The following is a 12,947-nucleotide window of genomic DNA, read 5'->3' on the forward strand; positions in this document are numbered from 1 at the left end:
CGGTGAGATCAGACAGTGTAACCCAGGGGCCCAGTGAGATCAGACAGTGTGTAACCCGGGGGCCCAGTGAGATCAGACAGTGTGTAACCCGGGGGCCCGGTGAGATCAGACAGTGTAACCCAGGGGCCCAGTGAGATCAGACAGTGTGTAACCCGGGGGCCCAGTGAGATCAGACAGTGTGTAACCCGGGGGCCCAGTGAGATCAGACAGTGTGTAACCCGGGGGCCCAGTGAGATCAGACAGTGTGTAACCTGGGGGCCAGTGAGATCAGACAGTGTGTAACCCGGGGACCCAGTGAGATCAGACAGTGTAACCCAGGGGCCCAGTGAGATCAGACAGTGTGTAACCCGGGGGCCCAGTGAGATCAGACAGTGTGTAACCCGGGGGCCTGGTGAGATCAGACAGTGTAACCCAGGGGCCCAGTGAGATCAGACAGTGTGTAACCCGGGGACCCAGTGAGATCAGACAGTGTGTAACCCGGGGGCCCGGTGAGATCAGACAGTGTAACCCAGGGGCCCAGTGAGATCAGACAGTGTGTAACCCGGGGGCCCGGTGAGATCAGACAGTGTAACCCAGGGGCCCAGTGAGATCAGACAGTGTGTAACCCGGGGGCCCAGTGAGATCAGACAGTGTGTAACCCGGGGGCCCAGTGAGATCAGACAGTGTGTAACCCGGGGGCCCAGTGAGATCAGACAGTGTGTAACCCGGGGGCCCGGTGAGATCAGACAGTGTGTAACCCGGGGGCCCAGTGAGATCAGACAGTGTGTAACCCGGGGGCCCAGTGAGATCAGACAGTGTGTAACCCGGGGGCCCAGTGAGATCAGACAGTGTGTAACCCGGGGGCCCGGTGAGATCAGACAGTGTAACCCAGGGGCCCAGTGAGATCAGACAGTGTGTAACCCGGGGGCCCGGTGAGATCAGACAGTGTAACCCAGGGGCCCAGTGAGATCAGACAGTGTGTAACCCGGGGGCCCGGTGAGATCAGACAGTGTAACCCAGGGGCCCAGTGAGATCAGACAGTGTGTAACCCGGGGGCCCAGTGAGATCAGACAGTGTGTAACCCGGGGGCCCGGTGAGATCAGACAGTGTAACCCAGGGGCCCAGTGAGATCAGACAGTGTGTAACCCGGGGGCCCAGTGAGATCAGACAGTGTGTAACCCGGGGGCCCAGTGAGATCAGACAGTGTGTAACCCGGGGGCCCAGTGAGATCAGACAGTGTGTAACCCGGGGGCCCAGTGAGATCAGACAGTGTGTAACCTGGGGGCCAGTGAGATCAGACAGTGTGTAACCCGGGGACCCAGTGAGATCAGACAGTGTGTAACCCGGGGGCCCAGTGAGATCAGACAGTGTGTAACCCGGGGGCCCAGTGAGATCAGACAGTGTGTAACCCGGGGGCCCAGTGAGCTCAGACAGTGTGTAACCCAGGGGCCCAGTGAGATCAGACAGTGTGTAACCCGGGGGCCCAGTGAGATCAGACCGTGTGTAACCCGGGGGCCCAGTGAGATCAGACAGTGTGTAACCCGGGGGCCCAGTGAGATCAGACAGTGTGTAACCCGGGGGCCCGGTGAGATCAGACAGTGTGTAACCCGGGGGCCCGGTGAGATCAGACAGTGTGTAACCTGGGGACCCCAGTGAGATCAGACAGTGTGTAACCCGGGGGCCCCAGTGAGATCAGACAGTGTGTAACCCGGGGGCCCAGTGAGATCAGACAGCGTGTAACCCGGGGGCCCCGTGAGATCAGACAGCGTGTAACCCGGGGGCCCAGTGAGATCAGACAGCGTGTAACCCGGGGGCCCAGTGAGATCAGACAGCGTGTAAACCAGGGGCCCAGTGAGATCAGAAAGTGTGTAACCCGGGGGCCCAGTGAGATCAGACAGTGTGTAACCCTGTGGCCCAGTGAGATCAGACAGTGTGTAACCCTGTGGCCCAGTGAGATCAGACAGTGTGTAACCCTGTGGCCCAGTGAAATCAGACAGTGTGTAACCCGGGGGCCCAGTGAAATCAGACAGTGTGTAACCCTGTGGCCCAGTGAGATCAGACAATGTGTAACCCGGGGGTGGGCCAGTGAGATCAGACAGTGTGTAACCCGGGGTCCCAGTGAGATCAGACAGTGTGTAACCCTGTGGCCCAGTGAGATCAGAGACAGTGTGTAACCCTGTGGCCCAGTGAGATCAGACAGTGTGTAACCCTGTGGCCCAGTGAGATCAGAGACAGTGTGTAACCCGGGGGCCCAGTGAGATCAGACAGTGTATAACCCGGGGGCCCAGTGAGATCAGACAGTGTGTAACCCTGTGGCCCAGTGAGATCAGACAGTGTGTAACCCTGTGGCCCAGTGAGATCAGAGACAGTGTGTAACCCGGGGGCCCAGTGAGATCAGACAATGTGTAACCCGGGGAGATTTCTGGTGATTTTCTGTAAGTCCAGACGGGCGGGACAGAGATTTGAGGAAAAGGATAAAATCAAACAGAAATACTGGACATATACTTTTCTGAAACGTTGGAAAAATACTTTACACTACATTCCACTTCAGAACATTAATAATCTAATTTTCTGCCCTGTGATAATTAGATCCCGGTGAATGGCAGAGTGATTGAGAAAGTTCCACAGCTGGAAGGAAACGGGGATTGTGGACTGAGGAACAACAGCAGGTGAACCAGCACAGGATTGTGAGAGCACCAACCAGTGAGCCCCTTCCGATTGAAAGTGCTTCAATAGATCGACTGGGGAGAAAGGTAAGAGAAAGTGCCCTTTACTCAGATACACACCGGTCCTGTAGACAGTACACACAGGTTACAAGGTAAGACAGGAAATGAGACCGGGAGAGACTAACCACCAAGTACAATTATCCAGCATGAGGCCATGCAATGGGATGTGAAGTGAGATCAGTTTCTGTCTCTAAACACAGTCACAGTGAATCTTGTGTGTGTTTTAGAGTAAAGGGCTTTGATCTAAGAGGTGACTCCAGTTTGAGGCAGAGCCCAGCAGATGGACCGGTCTCTGTACATTAGATGCGGCTGAACTCACACCGACACCATCAGATCTTAATGTTCAAATATTTCCCATCTGGTGAGAAAGCCAATGGAAAGATTGAACCGGAAGCACATCGTCAATTCACTGATCACGGTGCACAGACCCATCTGAAAGACCAGCACGGCCTATCACCCACAGAATCAATTATTCATTCATGAACATTTAGAATTATAAGAAAATATATTGATAACGACTTTATATTGATAACTACTAATATTGAAGCATTGATCACTAGAGATATGTAGTATTCTAATATACTGAAACACAGATATGGGGAGTTGCAATTTATTGATTGGCGTCGTGCTTAACCCCGAGATGAGCTTCCGAACCCATATTCTCTCAATCACCAAGTCCGCTTACTTCCACCTCCATAACATCGCCGGTCTCTGCCCCTTCCTCAGCTCATCTGCTCAAACCCTCATCCATGCCTCTGATCGGTCTCACACCTCACACTCTCCGTAAACATAAGCTTAAACTTAGGGGGCATAGTTTTAAGGTGGTTGGTGGAAGGTTTAGAGGGGATTTGAGGGGGGCGGGTGCTTCTTTATACAGAGGGTTGTGGGGATCTGGAACTCACTGCCTGGAAGAGTGGTGGATACAGAAACCCTCACCACTTTTAAGAGATAGTTGGATGGGCACAAAGTGCCGTAACCTGCAGGGTACGGACCTAGAGTTGGTAATTGGGATTAGACTAGATCACCTCTTGTTGGCCAGCGCAGATATAATGGTAAGTGCTGCAGGGAATCGAATATGGCCAGGGTGATGTGGACTAGTTTCGATCGCCTGGATGGGTAGGAGAGAAATTTTCCCACATTTTCTTTCCCTAAATTGGCCTGGGTTTTACCTGGTTTTTGCCTCTCCCAGGACATCACACGGTTCTGGTTGGGGTGGAGTGTTGAATGTTTCGGTCAAGGGGTGTCGCAGTTGTGTGAGTTGGGCTGGGTGCTATTTACCTTTCCGCCATTGTTCATTGTTCATAGGTTTATATGTAACCTTCAGGGCTGCTGACCGAGGGCCGTGCGGCTCTTTGTCGGCTGGTGCAGACACGATGGTCTGAAATGGCCTGCTTCTGCGCTGTAAATTTCTATGTTTCTTCAACACTCCTGCCCATATCCTTACTCAAGAACACAAGAAGTAGCAGCAGGAGTAGGCCATACGGCCCCTCCCATCTACTCCGCCATTCAGTAAGATCTCTATTCGATAGAGAATTTTAAAGATTCACAACTCTGAGTGAGGAAATAGCTCCTCCACATCGTCTTAAATGACCGATCTGTTATCCTAATACTAGGACCCCTAACTCTAGACTATCCAGCCCTTGTCAATTCCTCTCAGAATTTTATATGTTTCAATGATATCACCTTCCGTTCTTCTAAACTCCAGAGAATATAGGCCTATTCTGCTCAATCTGTCCTCGGCCCCTCATCCCAACTTGTACCAATTTCCATTCACCCATCACCCCTGTGCTCGCTGAACTGCATTGGCTCCTGGTCCATCAGTGCCTCGCTTTCAAAATTCTCATCCTTGTTTTGAAATCCATCCAGGACCTTGCCCCTCCCTATTGCTGTAACCTCCTCCAGCGCGACAACCCTCAGATCTTTGCATTCCTCCAATTCTGGCCTCTTGAGCAGCCCCAATTTTCAGCAATATTGGTGGCCGTACCTTCAGCTGCCAAGGCCATAAGCTCTGGAATTCCTCCCTAAACCTCTCCACCTTTAAAATGCTCCTTAATACCTACCCTTTTGAACAAGCTTTCAGTCACCTATGCTAATATTTCCTCACGTGACTGGGTGTCAAAGTTTGTTTGCTAACAGTCCTGTGAAGTGCCTTGGGACATTTTACTACGTTTAAGGCGTGATATAGATGCCATTTGTTGTTGATAACTGAAGATATTTTGAATCGTAATATAACGAAACTACAGGCATGGGGAATTGCAATAGATTGATAACTGCAGAGGAAGAGGATTGTTATGTATTGCTAATAGTGTGAATTCTTTTAATGTGAGGTGGCCCTTGCACATTCGCTACCACACGGGCTTGGCAGAGCAAGGCCTTGGTCCAATGTCAAGGGGATCCAAGATGACTGGAGACCAGGCTCTGCTGCATGTTTCCTCTGGCACTGATTCTCACTGGGGTACAGTTTCCTCTGACACAGATTTACTGTGTACCTAATTCGTGCTGTCCCTGCCCTGGGAGAGCTTCATGGGACAGTTTAGAAGGAGCTTTAACCTGAAACTGATCAGGAGCTGCGGGTGGAAAGTTTTCAGTGCAGTAGCAGATTGTACTGCTGCTGAATTTTAATTGATAAGCTGCCAGCAGTGCGGTTGGGACGGACACTGAAGTGTGCCCTGCGGCAGGGTAGAGGAAACTTTACTCTGTCTCTAACCCATACACCACCTAGTCTGTGGGAATTTAGTGTGAATTTGAAAGCAATTGTTTGGGTAGATAGAGAGAAATGTATTCTGCTGCTTGGGGTGTCTAGGACGAGGGGATATAACCTTAAAATCCGAGCCAGGCCATTCAGGAGAGAAGTTAGGATACACTTCTTCACTCAATGGATGGTTGAAGTGTGAAACTTCCCACAATAAGCAATCGATGCTCGCCCATTGAATAATTCTGGACCGGTTGTGATGTCTGCCCAATGACCCGTTGCTTGTCCCTTGGATTGGATCTTTATTTATTCCCTTTGGTTTGTTTTCAGTTTCACTGCTGGACCCACCACTCAAAGCACTTTGTCTGATTTGCCCCTGGGAATGAGCAGACTCCTCCCTCCTCTCCCACACTGCACCAGCTCTCCTCCTCTTTCCCTCTTGGTTATGTTCCACACTCTGGGCCTTGGGCCTTCCCCGGGGATTCTCAGTATAAACAGGGGGATGTGTGTTGAGACAGGATGTCCCAGCTCTCCTCCTCTTTCCCCCTTGGTTGTGTTCCACACTCTGTGCCTTGGGCCTTCCCCGGGGATTCTCAGTATAAACAGGGGGATGTGTGTTGAGACAGGATGTCCCAGCTCTCCACCTTTAAAGGGACACGGAGAGGACCCACTGGGCTGAATGGCCCTGCTTTATGACATCACTGCAGTGCCTAGCAACCAACCTTTCTGACCCCTGCTCATTATGGGCTGGCAGTGTCTGATGGGACAGTGTAGAGGGAGAAAGATTTGGATTTATTTGGCGCCTTTCACGACCACCGGAGCCCTCAAAGCGCTTTACAGCCAATGAGGTACTTTTGGATTGTAGTCACTTTGTAGTAAGGGAGCTTTACTCTGTATCTAAACCGTGCTGTACTTGCCCTGGGATTGTTTGCTGGGACAATGTAGAGGGAGCTTTACTCTGTATCTAACCTGTGCTATACCTGCCCTGGGAGTGTTTGATGGGACAGTGCATACGGAGCTTTACTCTGTATCTAACCTGTGCTGTACCTGCCCTGGGAGTGTTTGATGGGACAGTTTAGAGGGAGCTTTACTCTGTATCTAACCTGTGCTGTACCTGCCCTGGGAGTGTTTGATGGGACAGTTTAGAGGGAGCTTTACTCTGTATCTAACCCGTGTTGTACATGTCCTGGGACTGTTTGATAGGATAGTTAGAGAGAGTTTTACTCTGTATCTAACCCTGTGCTGTACCTGCCCTGGGAGTTTTTGACGGGATAATGTAAAGGAAGCTTTGCGCTGTATCTAACCCATGTTGTACCTGATCTGGCAGAGTTTGACGGGACAGTTTAGAGGAAGCTTTTCTCTCTATCTAACCCATACTGTAACTGCCTTGGGAGTACTTGATGGGACAGTGTGGTGGGAGCTTTTCTCTGAATCTAACCCATACTGTACCTGCCCTGGGAGTGTTTGATGGGATAATGTAGACGGAGATTTACTGTGTGCCAAACCTGTGCTAACCTAGCAAGTTGTGAAGAGGACGCCAATAATCTACAAAGGGATATAGATAGGCTAAGTGAGTCGGCAAAACTTTGGCAGATGGAGTATAATGTAGGAAAATGTGAGCTTATCCACTTTGGTAGGAGAAATAAAAAGCAAATTATTATTTAAATGGGGAGAGAAGACAAAATGTTGTGTACAGCAGGATCTGGGGATCCTTGTACATGAAACACAAAAATTTAGCATGCAGTTACTGCAATTAATTAGGAAGGCAAATGGAATGCTGGCCTTTATTGCAAGGGGGATGGAGTATAAAAGTAGGGAAGTCCTGCTGCAACTGTATATAGCATTGGTAAGACCACACCTGGAGTACTACGTACAGTTTTGGTCTCCTTATTTAAGGAAGGATATACTTGCACTGGAGGCAGTTCAGAGAAGGTACACAAGGTTGATTGCTGAGGTGAAAGGTTGAGCAAGTTAGCCCTATACTCCTTGGAGTTTAGAAGACTTAGCGGTGATCTTATTGAAACGTATACGATTTTGAGGGGGCTTGACAGGGTAGATGCAGAGAGCATGTTTCCCTTCGTGGGGGAATCTAGAACTAGGTGGCATAGTTTCAGGATCAGGGGACGCTCATTTAAAATGGAAATGAGGAGGAATTTCTCCAGGAGGGACGTAAATGTTTGGAAATTTCTACCTCAGACAGCTGTGGCGGCTGGGTCATTGAATGTATTTAAAGTGGGGATAGACAGATTTTTGAAAGATAAGGGAGTCAAGGATTATGGGGAGCGGGCGGGGAAGTGGAGTTGAGGCCTGGATCCGATCAGCCATGATCTTATTGAATGGCGGAGCAGCCTCGAGGGGCCAAATGGCCTACTCCTGCTCCTATTTCTTATGTTCTATACCTGCCCTTGGAGCTTTTGATGGGACAGTGGAGAGGGAGCTTTACTCTCTGCCTAACTCGTGCTGTACCTGCCCTGGGAGTGTCTGATGGGACAATATAGAGGGAGGTTTACTCTGTTTCTGACCTGTGCTGTACCTGCTCTGGGAGTGTCTGATGGGACAGTGCAGAGGGAGCTTTACTCTGTATCTGACCTGTACTGTACCTGCCCTGGGAGTGTTTGAAGGGATAATGTAGATGGAGATTTACTTTGTATCTAACCTGTGCTAACCGAGCAAGTTGTGAGGGGGACGCAAAGAATCTACAAAGGGATATAGAGAGGCTAAGTGAGTGAGCAAAACTTTGGCAGATAGAGTATAATGTGGGAAAATGTGAGGTTATCCACTTTGGTCGGAGAATAATAAAGCAAATTATTATTTAAATTGTGAGATTACAAAATGCGGTGGTATAGCGGGATCTGGGGGACCTTGTACATTATACACAAAAAGTTAGCATGCAGGTACTGCAATTAATCTGGAAGGCAAATGGAATGTTGTCCTTTATTGCAAGGGGGATGGAGTATAAAAGTAGGGAAATCCTGCTGCAACTGTACAGGGCGTTGGTAAGACCACACCTGGTGTACTGCGCACAGTTTTAGTCTCCTTATTTCAGGAAGGATATACTTGCACTGGAGGCAGTTCAGAGAAGGTTCATGAGGTTGATTACTGAGATGAAGGGATTTTCATAATGAGCAAGGTTGAGCAGGTTGAGCCTGTACTCATTGGAGTTTAGAAGACTTAGAGGTGATCTTATTGAAACGTATAAGATTCTGAGGGAGCTTGACAGGGTAGATACAGAGAGGATGTTTCCTTTCGTGGGGGAATCTAGAACAAGGGGGCATAGTTTCAGAATAAGGGGTTGCCCATTTAAAACGGAAATGAGGAGAAATTTCTTCTCTCAGGGTTGTGAATCTCTGGAATTCTCTCCCTCAGAGAGCTGTGGGGGCTGGGTCATTGAATGTATTTAAGACAAATTTTTGAACGATAAGGGAGCCAGTGATTATGGGGAGTGGGCAGTGAAGTGGAGTTGAGGCCTGGATCTGATCAGGCATGATCTTGTTGAATGGCGGAGTAGCCTCGAGGAGCCAAATGGTCTACTCCTGCTCCTATTTCTTATGTTCCATACCTGCCCTGGGAGTGTTTGATGGGACAGTGTAGCAGGAGATTTGCTCTGTATCTAACTGGTGCTGTACCTGCCCTGGGAGTGTTTGGTGGTACAGTGCAGAGGGAGGATTGCGCTGTATCTAACCCGCGCTGTACCTGCCCCGGGAGTTTTTGACAGGACAGTGTAGGCGGAGGTTTACTCTGTATCTAACCCGTGCTGCACCTGCCCCGGGGGTTTTTGACAGGACAGTGTAGGCGGAGGTTTACTCTGTATCTAACCCGTGCTGTACCTGCCCCGGGAGTTTTTGACAGGACAGTGTAGGCGGAGGTTTACTCTGTATCTAACCTGTGCTGCACCTGCCCCGGGAGTGTTTAGTTAGACAGTTTACAGAAGAATACAAGAAATAGGAGTAGGCCATACGGCCCCTTGAGCCTGCTCCGCCACTCAATAAGATCATGGACTCAAACTCCACTTTCCCGCCCGCTCCCCATAACCCCTTATCCCCTTATTGTTTAAGAAACTGTCTATTTCTGTCCTGAATTTATTCAGTGTCCCAGCTTCTACAGCTTTCTGAGGCAGCGAATTCCACAGATTTACAACCCTCTAAGAGAAGAAATTTCTCCTCATCTCTATTTTAAATGGGCGGCCCCTTATTCTAAAATCATGCCCTCTAGTTCTAGTCTCCCCCATCAGTGGAAACATCCTCTCTGCATCCACCTTGTCGAGCCCCCTCATAATGTTATGCGTTTCGATAAGATCACCTCTCATTCTTCTGAACTCCAATGAGTAGAGGCCCAACCTACTCAACCTTTCCTCATAAGTCAACCCCCTCAGCCCCGGAATCAACCTAGTGAACCTTCTCTGAATTGCCTCCAAAGCAAGTATATCCTTTCGTAAATATAGAAACCAAAACTGCACACAGTATTCCAGGTGTGTCCTTACCAATACCTTATATAGCTGTAGCAAGACCTCCCTGTTGTTATACTCCATCCCCTTTGCAATAAAGGCCAAGATACCATTCGCCTTCCTGATCACTTGCTGTACCTGCCTACTATACTTTTGTGTTTCGTGCACATGTACGCCCAGGTCCCGCTGCACTGTGGCACTTTGCAATCTTTCTCCATTTAAATAATAACTTGCTGTTTTATTTTTTCCTTCCAAAGTGGATAACCGCACATTTTCCCACATTGTACTCCATCTGCCGAATTTTTGCCCACTCACTTAGCCTCTCTGTCCTTCTGCAGATTTTTTGTGTCCTCCTCACACGTTGCTTTTCCTCCCATCTTTGTATTGTCAGCAACCTTGGCTACATTACACTCAGTCCCTTCTTCCAAGTCGTTAATATAGATTGTAAATAGCTGGGGTCCCAGCACTGATCTCTGCGGCACCCCACTAGTTACTGGTTGCCAACCAGAGAATGAACCATTTATCCCGATTCTCTGTTAGTTAGCCATCCTCTATCCATGCTAATATATTACACCCAACCCCGTGAACTTTTATCTTGTGCAGTAACCTTTTATGTGGCACCTTGTCAAATGCCTTCTGGAAGTCCAAATACACCTTATCCACTGGTTTCCCCTTTATCCACCCTGTTCGTTACATCCTCAAAGAACTCCAGCAAATTTGACAAACATGACTTCCCCTTCATAAATCCATGCTGACTCTGCCTGACCGAATTTTGCTTATCCAAATGTCTTTAATAATGAATTCCAACATTTTCCCAACCACAGATGTTAGGCTAACTGTTCTATAGTTTCATGCTTTTTGTCTGCCTCCTTTTTTAAATAGGGGCATTACATTTGCAGTTTTCCAATCTGCTGGGACCTGCCCAGAATCCAGGGAATTTTGTAAATTACAACCAATGCATCTACAATCCCTGCTACTTCTCTTAAGACCCGAGGATGCAAGCCATCAGGTCCAGGGGATTTACCTGCCTTTAATCCCATTATCTTACTGAGTACCATCTCCTTAATGATTGTGATTGTGTTAAGTTCCTCCCCCCCCTATAGCCCCTTGACTATCCACTGTTGGAATATTGTTAGTGTCCTCTAACGTAAAGACTGATACAAAATATTTGTTCAGAGTTTCTTCCATCTCCATGTTCCCCGTTACTATTTCCCCGGTCTCGTCCTCTAAGGGACCAACTTTAGTCACTCTTTTCCTTTTTATATACCTATAGAAACTCTTGCTATCTGTTTTTATATTTCGTGCTAGTTTACTTTCACAGTCTATCTTCCCTTTCTTCATCTTTTTTTTAGTCGTTCTTTGCTGACTTTTAAAAGCTTTGCAGTCTTCTGTCCTCCCACTAGTTTTGGTCACTTTGTATGCCCTTGTTTTTAGTTGGATACCGTCCTTTGTTTCTTTAGTTAGCCACGGATGGCCATCTTTTCTCTTACACCCTTTCCTCCTCACTGGAATGTATTTTTCTTGAGAGTTGTGAAATATCTCCTTAAATGTACACCACTGTTCATCAACTGTCCTACACATTAATCTATTTTCCCAGTCCACTTTATCCAACTCTGCCCTCATACCTTCATAGTCTCCTTTATTTAAACTTAGTACGCTGGTTACAGATCCAACTTTCTCACCCTCCATCTGAATTTGAAATTCAATCATGCTATGATCACTCATTCCGAGGAGATCCTTTACTGAGAGATTGTTTATTAATCCTGTCTCATTACACAGGATCAGATCTAAGATAGCCTGCCCCCTGGTTGGTTCCGTTACATACTGCTCAAGGAACCCGTCCCTTATGCACTCTATGAACTCTTCCTCAAGGCTACCCTGACCAATTTGATTTGCCCAATCAATATGGAGGTTAATATCACCTATGGTTATTGCTGTTCCCTTTTTACAAGCCCCCCACTATTTTCTGGTTTATGCTCCGACCAACAGGGTTGTTACTGTTCGGGGGGGCCTATAGACTATGCCCACCAGTGACTTTTTCCCCTTATTATTCCTTATCTCCACCCAAACTGTCTCAACACCTTTATCATTTGAGCCAATATCGTTTCTTACTATTGCAGTGATTCCGAGCTACCCCACCTCTTTTTCCTTTCTGTCTATCCTTCCAGATTGTCAAGTACCCCAGTCCTGGTCACCTTGCAACCACGTCTCTGTAATGGCTATCAGATCATACCCATTTGTCTCAATTTGTGCCATCAACTTATCTATTTTGTTACAAATGCTAAGTGCATTTAGACAGAGTGCCTTTAAGTTTGTTTTTTTACCTTTAAATCCTGCTTGTTTCCTCTCTCCTTCAAACTCACTTTCTTTATTTTTGCTTTCTAATTCCAACTTTACTCCTCTTCCTACTGAATCTATTTTCAGGTTCCCATTCCCCTGCCAAGCGAGTTTAAACCCTCCCCAACAGCACGAGCAAACCCACCCGGAAGGATATTGGTCCCTGCTATGTTGAGGTGCAACCCGTCCGGCTTGTACAGGTCCCGCCTCCCCCGGAAGTAGTCCCAATACCTCAGGAAGCTAAAGCCCTCCCACCTGCACCATCTCTCCAGCCATCTGTACTCACTAGCTCGTGGCACCGGGAGTAATCCAGAGATTACTACCTTTTGAGGTCCTGCTTTTTAATTTCTCTCCTCGCTCCCTAAACTCTGCCTGCAGGACCTCATCCCTCTTCCTACCCATGTCATTGGTACCGATGTGAACCATAACCTCTGGCTGTTCAACTCTCCCCCCAGAGTGTAGAGAGAGCTTTACTCTCCACATAACCCGTGCTGTACCTGTCTTGTGAGTGATTGATGGGACACTTCAGAGGGAGCTTTGCTCTGTATCTAACCCATGCTCTACCTGCCCTGTGAGCTTTGATGGGTTCATGTAGGGGAAGCTTTCCTCTATATCTAACCCCTACTCTACCTGCTCTAGTTGTGTCTGCTGGGACAGTGTAGAGGGAGGTTTACTCTGTATCTAATCCATGCTGTACCTGTCCTGGGAGTGTTTGATGGGACAGTGTAGAGAGAGGTTTACTCTGTATCTAATCCGTGCTGTACCTGTC

General features: G+C 48.1%; 1 protein-coding gene across 4 annotated transcripts in view; it reads left to right on the forward strand.

Moving 5' to 3' along the window:
- LOC139250432 (zinc finger protein 256-like) overlaps positions 1-12,947 on the forward strand; it is a 55,116-nt gene that overhangs the window by 14,710 nt on the left and 27,459 nt on the right. For 3 of the 4 annotated variants that reach the window (XM_070872830.1, XM_070872827.1, XM_070872829.1), the window contains exon 2: positions 2,569-2,732. The gene's annotated coding sequence lies outside the window, so the exon portion shown is untranslated. Of the gene's footprint in view, positions 1-2,078; positions 2,415-2,568; positions 2,733-12,947 lie in introns of those variants that run through there. The other variant, XM_070872828.1, reaches the window with a different exon arrangement.

Source organism: Pristiophorus japonicus, unplaced genomic scaffold (genome assembly GCF_044704955.1).
Source record: "Pristiophorus japonicus isolate sPriJap1 unplaced genomic scaffold, sPriJap1.hap1 HAP1_SCAFFOLD_371, whole genome shotgun sequence".
Classification (NCBI taxonomy): domain Eukaryota; kingdom Metazoa; phylum Chordata; class Chondrichthyes; family Pristiophoridae; genus Pristiophorus; species Pristiophorus japonicus.